General features: G+C 42.5%; 1 protein-coding gene across 7 annotated transcripts in view; it reads left to right on the top strand.

The window, feature by feature from the left end:
• The window catches only part of LOC119188147 (uncharacterized), a 99355-nt gene extending 87713 nt beyond the window's left edge, over positions 1-11642 (top strand). Inside the window, exons 1-5 of one of the 7 annotated variants that reach the window (XR_012887024.1) lie at positions 1314-1689; positions 3575-3628; positions 8976-9105; positions 10953-11143; positions 11428-11642. The gene's annotated coding sequence lies outside the window, so the exon portion shown is untranslated. Of the gene's footprint in view, positions 1-1313; positions 1690-3574; positions 3634-8253; positions 8351-8975; positions 9106-10952; positions 11144-11427 lie in introns of those variants that run through there. The other 6 variants (XR_012887025.1, XR_012887023.1, XR_005111941.2 and 3 more) reach the window with 6 other exon arrangements.
• Positions 11643-12250: the final 608 nt, after the last annotated feature.

Raw genomic sequence — 12250 nt, 5'->3', positions numbered from 1 at the left:
AAAAAATGAGGAGCGTGGGCCCTCTTCTTGACTGAAAAGAGAGCAGTCTTTACATCTGCTTCACTATAGTGAAAAAAAAAAAACAATAACAAAAAACTTTACTGAGATGTTTACAACACCAATCTGAAGAATTTCCAGTATTATATTAAGCCCAAAGAGTGGTTTAGCCATAATGTTGAAATATATGAGCGCACAAGGTAGAAGGAAAAGCACTTGACAGGAAAAACGCTCAAGTGCTTTCCCGTCTACCTTGTGCGCTCATATATTTCCACATTATGTTTTACCAACTGGCCCAGCATTCCACTTTAATGGTTAAGCCCCTTTAGCATTAATAAATATCTTTAGAATTTTTTTCATCTTTTGGAGGCTTTGCTTGCTAGTGCAGAAAAGACTGAAATAAGTGTCTTAACATTTTAAATTTGAATTAATACTTGAATAGCCCATGCTATTGGATTCATATCAGATTCACCAATTCACTACTAGAAGTTCTTGAATAGTTCGAATATCTTTCTTTTGAATTTATAAAGAATGACGCTTTCTGGAGTGGCACCCCTAGACTAGAGAAATAGAACGATAGGTGTTATGACTGTTTAGGATTACTATTCTGCATGATGTCTGAGGTTGCTGCTGATCATCAGCACTTCTTTAACGAACAGTGAAGATATATAACTGCCACTCAAGAATTTGCAACTAAACAATAACAGTGGTTTTCTTTAAAGTAAATAATCTTTTATACACAGTTATTGTCAATTACTCTTTGACTAATGCCACAATGATTTCATTCATTATAGATATCATGCAAGGCTGTAGCCTCCTCCTGCAAATTCAACACAATACTCACATCTGATAATGTGATAATGTCATTACTATCTTGTTCCAGATATCATTCAAAGTAATAGTTTATCATTAACAAGCTTTTGCGTTATTTGATAGCTAATTGAACGTCAATGGTACCAATGCACGCATGTGTCGGTGTACCTTAGCCAGATTTTTTTTTGTCATACAAGCTCTATATAAGCTTCATTTTTCATATAACTTCAGCAAAGCAATAATAATCAATAGTATTTCATTGTATATTCACAGGCGATCACAAAAATACTCGTATTTAGTTCGAGATGAAAATTTCACTAGACATAGTACTTATGAAAATCTCAATCCAGGCATGCTAAAAAACAAAAAAAAAAAGTGGGCACTTCATAAATACTAGCAACCAAATCAGATTTTTCAACTTGACATTGCCAATGACACGACTCTAACAACATCATTAGCATCATCATCAGCAGCAGCAGCCTGACTACACCCACCAGAGGGCAAAGGCCTCTCCCATGTTCCGCCATACAACTAGGTCCTGTGCTTGCTTCTGCCACTGTGTACCCATAAACTTCCTTATCTCATCTGCCCACCTAACTTTCTGTCTCCCCCTCACTGGCTTGCCTTCTCTTGGAATCCAGTTTGTGATCCTCAATGACCAGCGCAGTTATCTTGCCTTTGCACTACGTGTCCTGCCCATTTCCTCTTCTTGCTTTGGACTATGATGTCCTTAACACATTTTTATTCCCTGATCTACTGTGCTCTCTCCTTATCTCCTAGGGTTACACCCATCATTTTAAATGCTGTCGTTCGCTGCGTCGTCCTCAATTTAACCCTATCTGAACCCTCTTTGTAGGCATCCAGATTTCTGCTTCGTAGGTAAGTACCGCCAAAATGCAGCTGTTATATACTTTTCTATTGAGGAATAGCAGCAATCTACCGGCCATGATTTGAGAATGCTTGCCAAATGTGCTCCACCCTATTCTTATTCTTCTTGTTACATCAATCTAGTGGTTCGGCTCCATGGTTACTACCCGTCCTAAGTAGACATACTCTTTTACTGCTTTAAGTGCACTGCTACCTATTTCGAAGCGCTTTCATTTTCTTACTTTAATTTTCTGGAGATATATTTCAAGACCTATCTTTCTGCTCTCCTTGTCTAATTCAGTAATCATAAACTTCAATTCGTCCCTTGAGTTGCTCAGCAATGCAATCTCATCGGCAAAGTGCAGGTTATTAAGGTACTCTTCATTAACTCATATCCCTAACTTCCTTCTAGGCCTCTCAAAACCTCCTGTAAGCACCTGTTAAATAGCATTGGAGAGATTGTATCGCCTTGTCTTACACCCTTCTTTATTGACAGTCTCACTTTCTTTATGGAGCACTATGGTGGCGGTTGATCCTCTGTAAATTTCTTCCGGGATGTTTATACCCTTTGTCGATGCCCTGATTCCCCGGTGTCTGCGTGACTACTGATATTTATACTGAATCAAATGCCTTCTTGTAATCTATGAAGGCTATGTGTAGTGGTTGGCTGTATTCTGAGCATTTCTCTATTACCTGTTTGATAGTAAAAATGTGGTCGATTCTTGAGTAGCCTGTTCGAAATCCTGCTTGTTCCTTTGGTTGATTGAATTCTAATGTTGTAATAATTCTTTCAGCAATTACCTTTGTAAATAGCTTGTATATGTTGGAGAGCAAGCTGATGGACCTGTAATTCTTCCAAGTCTTTGTCGTCTCCTTTTTCATAGATTACGATAGTGTTATCATTCTTCCTAGATTCTGATACCCTACCCCTCAGAAGAAACTTTGTAAAGAGGGTGGCTAGTTTTTCTAACACAATTTGTCCTCCCTCTTTCTGCAGATCTGATCATCACTAGCAGATTTGCTTCTTTGCATTACCTCCAAGGCTTTTCTTACTTCTGTCATTACTGGTCGGATGTCATCTGGGATACTAATAGTTCTTACATTATGGTCGTGGTTCTTCCAGCTATGATACAGGTCTCTGAAAAACTTGTTCATTATTTTAACTATACTATCCATATCGGTGGTTACTTTGCCTTTCTTGTCCCTTCGTGCATCTGGTTTTAGCCTATCCCAAGTTTTCTTTTCACCGCTCTGACGCTTTCTCGGTTCTTCAGAGCATGTACAATTATCTCCATGTTATACTTTCTTACATAAGATACCTTACGCTTATTAATAAATTTTCTTTGTTGTCTTTGAGGGTTTCATGCTTTGACGTTTTTTGTTGAGGTTCTTCATCTCTTGGGACAGCTTGCTAGTGGCCTGTCTAACTACCATACCTTAAACTTCTACTGCACACTTCGCAATGATGCTCGTAAGATTATCATTCATTGCATCAACACTAAGGCCGGTTTCCTCGATAAGAGCCGATCATCTGTTCTGAAGTTAGACTCTGAATTCCTGTATTTTCCCTTTCAGCATTAGCTCACTGATTGGCTTCTCACATATCAGTTTCTGTCGTTCCTTCTTCAAGTCTACGCGAATTCGAAACCTTACCATTCCATGGTCACTGCATCGTACCTTGCCAAGCACTTCCATATCCTGCACGATGCCTGGATGTGCACTCAGTATAAAGTCTATTTCGTTCTTACTTTCGCCATTAGAGCTGCCCTATGTCCAATATATTTTCGGTAGAAGGTATTCAAGATTCGTAAATTATTGCGCTCTGTGAATTGTACTAATAACTCCGCTCTGACATATTTAGTACTGATGCCATAATTCCCTACTGCCTGGTTTTCAGCCTGCGTCTTCCCTACCTTGGCTGAAGTCGGCCATCAGTATAGTATCGTGACAGGTGAGGTTAGTATAGCATATAGTATAGTATAGTATAGTATATTATAGTATAGTGATGGGCGATGATGGGCAATCTTAGTATGGTAAAATAACATCTGAATGACTCAAAATTGGACTGAAACTTTTGGTCCTATCACAGAGAAAAAGTACTTGAGGAGAAGGGAGGACGTTGGCGCCGCTACTAAAGAGGTGCTCACAGATCTCCTGATCTAAACAATGGACAGCGGACTAACGCACCTTATAGAAGCTAAACAATCCCTACTTAAGTGATGGAAGAGCCAGAGGGTAAACCGTAGGCTGTGAAAGAAAATTGCCAAACTCAATCGAGCGATAGAAGAGCACTGCAAAACCCTCTCCAAGCAACAGTCAGATAACGTTTGCAACTCCATAGATGGCCAGATGAAAAAATGAGGAACCTGGAACTTACTTAAACACCTATTAGACGAAACTAACATGAAATCAAAGCACAATACATTAAGCAAAATTCTGCACGTAATGATTCATCAAAGTCGGAAGTCATTGTGCACCTAGTGAATAGGTACCTGGCCAATAGTCCCTCGTATACGAGGGACTATTGGTCAACTGCCTGCTGGTAATAAGTTCACGTGCTACGTGACGCCACACATGCACATAAAAGGGTGTTTCACACTCGCCGCTTGGCTTACGGATGGCGCTGACTGACACTCCCACTTCTAAATTCACATATAAACCCAAAAATAGTGGATGGAGGGAAGGCCACTGTGATAGCTCAGTGGTTAGAGCATCGAACGCGTTATTCGAAGGTCGTAGATTCGATTCCTGCTCACGGCTGGTTATTTTTTCACCCACTTTTCTGTCTTCTTATTTACATTCCATTTGTTTTAGTAACTTCTCCTATACATTCCTTGGCATTATTGTCTGTTAGATCTCATTAATACAGTGTCAAAACACAGAAAAACGAGCTCTTAGGTATACACTTTTTCCCCTGATATATATATATATATATATATATATATACAGTGAAACCTCGTTAAACTGTAGTTGGCCGGAGCTCGAAAAAAGTACGTACTAAACGGTAGTACTGCTTAACCGAAATAGCGTCAGGTCGCTCACTTACCTGTCAAAAAAAAAAAACAACCTTCAGGGAGTGTTATGAAAGAACAAAAAACGTGAAGTTTTTATTAACTTCGCGTGACAAAGTCTGTAATCTTCATTTGACGACGCGGCGGCCAAGCAGCTATGACAGCGGCCACAAACTCACTTATGCTGTGAGCCAGCTTTTCCGCCAGCCCCCTCTTCTCGGCAAATACCCGCATGACGCTGACGCAATGCGCACTTTCGGCAACTGTCGCACCTGGATCCACCCGTGTTGTCGCTTTCCATGTCGTCCTCATCACTATCATTTGGTGACACTTCGACGACCGAGACAACAATGGCTTCATCGTGCATGTCCGGAGATGTCTGCACATCCCTGTCTGCGTCTCTGAAGTCGGGGAAGGAAATGCCATCCGTTACGCCCTGCCGATCCAGCACTTCAGCTAGCAGAGCTTCGCAAGCTTCGTCTATGATGTCCGAAGTCTGGTCGATGGTGTCACTGGCGTCATCTGCGTCGCCCGCACACACACTGAAACCAGCACGCTTGAAGCAATTTTGAACTGTCGTTGCTTCAACCTGCTGCCACGAGTATTCGAGCAGGTGAATCGCGCCAATCAGGTCGATGGAAAATAATTTGCCACATTCAATGGCGAGAACAAATCTGCACAACTGATTTTTCTTGTAGAGCTGTTTTACAGCTCGAATGATGCCTTGGTTCAAGGGCTGGGCAATCGCTGTTGTGTTTGGTGGTAGAAACGCCGGCTTCACTGCCGTCGGGTTGTCCAGGATGACATGCGCCGAAGCGCTGTCCAAAATAATAAGAACTCTTCTGTTCTTAGCCGCAAAACGACAATCGATGAGGTGCACGTACTCCTCAAAGAGTTTTGCCGTCATCCATGCTTTGGTGTTGCTGCGATAGATGACCCCTGATGGCAACCGGGCGCCTTTGAAACATCTAGGCTTTGCCGACTTTACAATCACGTGGAGCGGAGTTTTGTAGGTTCCAGTCATGTTTACGCAAAACGTTACTGATACTCTGCCTTTTGCATGCTTGGCGCTGGTGCACGTCTTGCCTTTGAACGCGAGCGTTTTGTCTGGTAGCAGCTTAAAGAATAGCGCCGATCCATCCATATTAAAGATGTCAGCAGGTTCGTAGTCGTCCAAGATGTTCTTCAGCTGACCATTTTGCCACTGCTCCGCGCCATCCACGTCAACAGCAGCACCTTCTCCCGAAACAGTCCTCGTGGTAATGCTGTACCTCGCCCGAAATCTGGCCAGCCAGCCATTGCTGCACACGAAGTTGTCATGGTTGAGCTGCAAGGCAAAAACCAGGGCCTTCTCCACGAGCAGGGGTGCGCTGATAGGCAGATTTTTTGACCGTGCAGCTTTTAGCCACTTTTCCAGCGCGTCCTCTACATCTGAAAACGCCGAATCGCGTAGCCGGCACCTTTTCGCAGTTGCAGCAGCATAGCCGAGCACTTCTCTCTATAATTCCAAATTCCACACACCGTGGTTAACGGCAGGTCCTTTTCACGTGCGAGCGCCGGTTTTTTCGTGCCACTTTCAATAGCACGAATTATATCCAATTTCTCCTCTATTTTCAGCACTCGATACTTTTGTCCCAGCTTCGGCATGACGCAAGTACGAAGCAGCGCAAGCACACATACACAACACGTGAAAACCGACGCGAGAGCTGTACGGCACGGATCAACCAGAGAACACCTATGCACGGCGCCAAAGGAACAAAGAAAGCAAAGCAAGCGCACACCGTGTTTGCGTGTTTGTGCAAAGCCCCATCGTGTTGACAACACCAGAAGCCTAGCCAGCCGAGTGCTTCTTGTTGCAGAAAAATCCAAGAGATGGCGCTCACCAACACAACCGCCATCATCATCAACACAAACAAGCGAGGCGTGTTTCGATTTCTGGGGCTTGCTGTTCTGTCGGGACGCCCAGTGGGGGACGACATGCCGCAGCGAGTGCGCAACAAAAATTGGAAAAACTACTTATTGACCGATACATACACGATAAGCTGGTACGGCTTATGCGGATACAAAATGCATTATGTTCAATGGCCGCCGAGTCGGGGATTTGACTTCACTACTTTTAAAACGAAACTACTGCTTACGCAGGTACGGTTTAACGAGGTTTCACTGTATATATATATATAATTTGTCTTATAATTTTTCAGCATTATGTTCTTTATTCTAGTGCTGTTTGCCCCACTGCTGAACAATAAAACTTGTGCTCACTACAGCTGCTCACACTGAATTTCTCATTGCGATGCTTTAGGTTTATGACCACCACCTTTTTATTTACCAGCTTACAAGTTACATGATGAGTATGTTAGTAGGTCTTTTTAAGGTTGTGATTGGCCTGCATGTTTGCCTACGTTGCACCTTCGTCATTGGACACCACTTCAGAGTGCCTGAAGCCATTAGGGAATAGTAAAGATATGTATCGATATATTGTACACTCGCACACAACGAAGTTCGGTACCAAATATTCCATTGCATGCGTGTACTATGTGTGCGTTTGTGTTAAGATGTTAGCAGAACGTGCGAAGGTTCAATGAAAATGCTATTCTCTGGCTCGAGTATATCTTAGCACATGTACAAATAGTCACACTGTAATATGCTTGAACGTGGCCTATCAGACCTTCAAACTGTGTCTTGCTTTTACTATTAAAGCCAAGTGAAAATTATTGTAGTGATCGATTTCAGGCGAATCTGTTCTGGCGGGCACAAGCATGATCACCGCTGCAGCATTAATCGTGTCGCCGAGTGAACTTAAAATGCTCGCGTTCGAGATTCCTGCCCAAAATCTCACAGAGTGCTAAAGCCTTGCCGAACACTACAACACATTTTTCTGTGTTCAAACATTTTCGCTGTAGAAGTGCCCAAGAATGATATTGTGATAGTAGCACTGCTTAGTTTCTAAATCATGTCAAGGCGAAGGGACGAAAAAACAAGGTCGGTAAGTGATGGAGGGAAGGGGGTTAAACCCCCCCCCTTACTACGCCACTGATCGACGATGCGATTCGGAGCACATCATTCGAGTGTTCTAGACAGGTGTGGTGACCTCTGCACGAAGGATGGAAATGTTAGCTATGTAACAAGACTTGCCATGAAAAGTAGCTCCTGCACGTCAATGACTCATGCTTGCTGCGCCCGTGCACCGTTTCCGCTGCAGTAGCAAGCCAACGCTAGTTAGAGTAATGAACGAAATGTGTAAAAGGTGCTAATAATAGAACAGAAGTAAAATACTTGCATTCATTGTAAAGAAATAGGGCTGAATCCACGGATCATTCTAACATAAATACTGCAAAAATGCTGGCAAAGCGGCTGACCTGTATTCACTGAGGCTGGCTGTGGCATGTGTTTAAACAAACGCGCGATTACAGTTATGGTTACAGCACAAAACACCTATATACTAGAATAAAGAACCCTACCATTTGGTTACAGCATTGACCTTGGTTACGCCTAAAAAGCACGGTCAGCACGGAGGAAGGAAAGATAGAAGAGGGCATGCCCAGCAGGTGCGCTACGTGAAAAGTGTGGAGGAAATGACATCATGGCGGCCATATTCACTGGGCACAATGGTGGTGTTGCTGTGGTTACGTGTTGCACAGTGTAGCTGGTCTATCCAAATGGTAGTATATAGGTGTACTGTGACTATTGGCCTTGCCCTTCGTCCTTTCGCCGGCTTTTGCTTTTTGCAGTGTATTTCATCGCTTCATGCCAAGCACACTGTAGTATAAACATGTACATCCCCAGAATCGCCGGCCTGAGTAGCCTGAAAGATAAAGGAAGCATGCCAAACTAGTCACTGCCATGAAGTATGGTCGTCAAGTACTTAAGCAATTTTGATTCATCTCTCAGCTGGCCTTGATCAATATTACAGAGCAAAGCTAATGTACAAAGTTGGTTCTGTGACATTTCAATGTTTAGAATGTAAGCCACATTCCTGGTCGCTCTATTTAATGTGCACTCGCGGCAGCACTTTCAATTCTTCCCGAAACCTACGTGTAACGCTTCAGTTACTCTGGAAGGAATAAAACTGAAACTTGATCTGTCGGTAAAGCGTGTTCTGTTGCTGAAAGATGTTATAGAAGTACTCGTTTTTGTTATTCGATGTCTGTGTACTCGTAACAGAAAAGCTTGTATGGCGTACTGTACAGCACCTTTGAATCCGTGCGATGACATCGTAAACATTGTATACCTGTATACACTACCGAGATATATCTGTACCGAACATTTTTTCTTTAATTCTCACAGGGGTGCCCTGAAGTTGAGCATTCTCGGCGGAGCAATCTACGCGACGCAAAAAGCCGATAGTATGCAGACTACCGAAAACGTCAAAGCCTACATCACCACCAACCCCACCTTGAAGTACTACTGCGCTTTGGCAAGTTGTGCTTCGTGAATGCGTTATCCATGCACGCACCTTACCCAAGGCGTTAAGACGTGTGTTGGAGTTTCCAACAAGTTAGTTACCTAGTAGGGAACATTGATGATCAAATTACAATACTTGAGACATGATGGTAACTAAGCTAGGATATCCGACACATAATTATTTCCTATACGCTAAGTTGCACCATATTTATTTTTAATTTCTGGTTGTGGTCCAGGCACCAAGCAGAAAAGAACTTGGCATAAAAGCAGTGGGCTACTGAAATGACGATAAATGTGGATGTGCTCTCCTCTTTGCAAACATCTTTTAAGGCATATCTACTTCTCATATTCCACTGTTTTGTGAGTCTACACGGGAAAAACACCTCGACTAACGAGTCCTATACATATTTAATTGCACTCGAGGATACTTCATTTCTGCATTGCATAACTTTAGTGTGGTTATCCTGTTAAAAAGAGTGCAGCCCACTGAATTATTTTGAAAGAACATGCCAAAAGTTATACCTCAGAAGTAATTAGTCAAAAATAATTAAAGCTCTTAGATTCTGCAACGTTGTACTACCACTGGCTGACATCGCATGACCTTGTGTCATATAACAAAATTGCTGTGGAAGCTCAGCAATGTGGTAGAAGCCTCAATTTTGTATAGTCGCCTTAACTGACACGGTATGCATAAGTCCAGTGTTAAAAGATTCAAGTATGTGAAGAGAAAAGATTAGAGTATGTGAAGAGCCTTCAAGTTTGAGACATTGCATAGGAAGGGGCAATCATTGAGGACGATGCCACCTTTAAGGAGGAGAGATCCTGTTAGCAGCCCATTTTAAAGTGAAAGCCGTTGTGCTCTTGCGAGATCGCAACAGCCATTTTCGGGGCCGCAGTTGTCCACCACCACCGGTGTTTGTAACTACTATAGCGTGAAATGATAAAAGAGCAAAATGAGGGGAAAAAAAACATTCAAGAGACATTGGTGTTTGAAGCTGGACTCCCTGCGTGGAAGTCGAGTATTCTACCGCGAGCCTGACTAATGCTTGAGACTGTGTTCTAAACAGACTATATGAAGACTTCATGTCTGAGAAGTAATCTTGTTAACATGTGTAATATAGCATTTTAGAAGAGTAAACATACAACCAGGCGTCACACAATACGAATTGCATAACGAGTGGGCCATTGAATGCTTCCAACTATTACAAAAGGTTTGGCCATCATTCATCAGCCATAGCATCAATAGAGTGCGCATAATGCCTTACAGATATGTAGAGAGTATAACACTTCTTGGAAGAATAATGGCTTAATAGGTGCTTCCCTACATTACAAAAATTAAATATGATTCATGGTGTAGTCGCTCCAAGTTCTTTCTTCTAAGGTTTAAGGTCGTCATTAAATACAAAGTGGCAGGACTCTGGGAAGTACTCCTCCTAGGTGGAAGTCATTCCTTCTAGCAGATAGAGAATTCTACACAATTTTGCAGTACTAGACTTCTTATAGAGGAAGGTTGCTCCCACAGGATGGCAATAAAAGTTCTAGTATTCTAGGTTACAGGGCACAGGACAACTTAAGACAAGTCCCAAGAACTGCCATGTCCATGATGAAAACCCTAGACAGACAGTAGTATATTTGCAAGATTATAACTTCTCATTTTTATTTCTTTCTAAATGTAGCCCTCGAATGTCTGTGCACATTACCACTGGACCCAAAAGTGAAATCAGCATCAAGTTTTGTCTTTCTCAGATTTTTTCTAATTTAAAAAGACCTGCACATTAGAATTGGAGGAACATCATAATCATGCAAGCGTGATATGTCTGCTCCCAACCTCAAAGAGTTGGCTTCTTCATGTGCTTACAGTTGTTCTACCCTCCCCTTCCCATACCTCTGCAATTGCTGTGTTGAGGCCACTGGCAAGCACAAAGCACCCACTTATCACCAAGCTGGTGGATGGACAAGCCCATCAGCTCGAAGTGCACAGCAAGTTCTGGGTACCTTGGAGCCAGTCCTTGCAAGCCTTATTTGACATCATGGATTGCAGTCTACTTCGTGTAAGACAGTCAAAGTCATCCTGTTTGAACCCTGCAACAGTTCAGTTTTATGACCTCCTAGGCTTGATTGGTACAGGCTGCTATGCATTCAAGCACATTATTTTTTCTTCTCTATTTTTCCCCCCCTTCCCCTTGGTAAGGTAGCAAACTGGGTGCAACCTGGTTAATCTCCCTGCCTTTCCTTTGCTTTTCTCTCTCTCTCTGCCTATTTTGTAACTTTCAGACGGAGTTAACAAGTTTGAGAGGTGCGGAACGATGCCCTTCCTTCCTTCCCTGTCCTGCAGGTGTCAAGGCCACATTCAAGCACCTCTTGAACATGCCAGAATATTCAAAGCAAGCTGCTTCATGGTGCATGAATGCTATGTCCGGGATGATCGAGGAGCCTGAGACACCACCTGCCGACACCAAGAAGCCATCAAAGTAACTTTCACAGAGCTTAGGTGATCAGCTGTAGTAAATTGATAGCAGTGTGCACAAATAAAGCCGTAAAGCTGTTCTATTCCTGTTTCATTCTTGTTGCACTTTTATTGCAAGAGCACATAGAGCATAACACAATCGGAGTGTGGAGAGGGCAGCTCGAATCGTTCACAAGCGCATGACAGGTGCGTGCACCTGCTTTTAAAGTATTAGTTTGGACAATACAGCTTTTGTATGCGTCTCAGCCTCGATCATGTGGCATATTTTTGTTGTGTGCCACCATTTATTTAAAATTTGACCCTGATATATAGACTTGCATGTACATTCTGCACAAAACATAAGCAGCGATTGCAATATTAAAAAGCAACAAAAGGAATTACAATTACTGTGACTGGTTTTAAAATTTATCTATGCAACCTGCACACTAAAGGCACTCAGGCATGCTTCACTACAATGCCTATCACACCAGCCATGGAGCTTTAGCACCATGACACACCAGCAAACTCTTCTAAAATTGTTGCAAAGTTTTCAAGTTCAGCATCAAGTCTCACTAAGAATAGACTCTGTTGGCAGAGAGTTTTTAAATGATAGGCTGAATGAGCAAAAGCAAAGAAAGAAAAAAAAAGTGGTTGAATTTAGGAATCGGTATAACACGAAAGTGAGACGTGTCCTCCCAGTGATAGTTGAGCA

The sequence above is a fragment of the Rhipicephalus microplus genome, chromosome X (genome assembly GCF_043290135.1).
Source record: "Rhipicephalus microplus isolate Deutch F79 chromosome X, USDA_Rmic, whole genome shotgun sequence".
NCBI classification, from domain to species: domain Eukaryota; kingdom Metazoa; phylum Arthropoda; class Arachnida; order Ixodida; family Ixodidae; genus Rhipicephalus; species Rhipicephalus microplus.
This window is presented reverse-complemented; position numbering and strand designations above follow the sequence as displayed.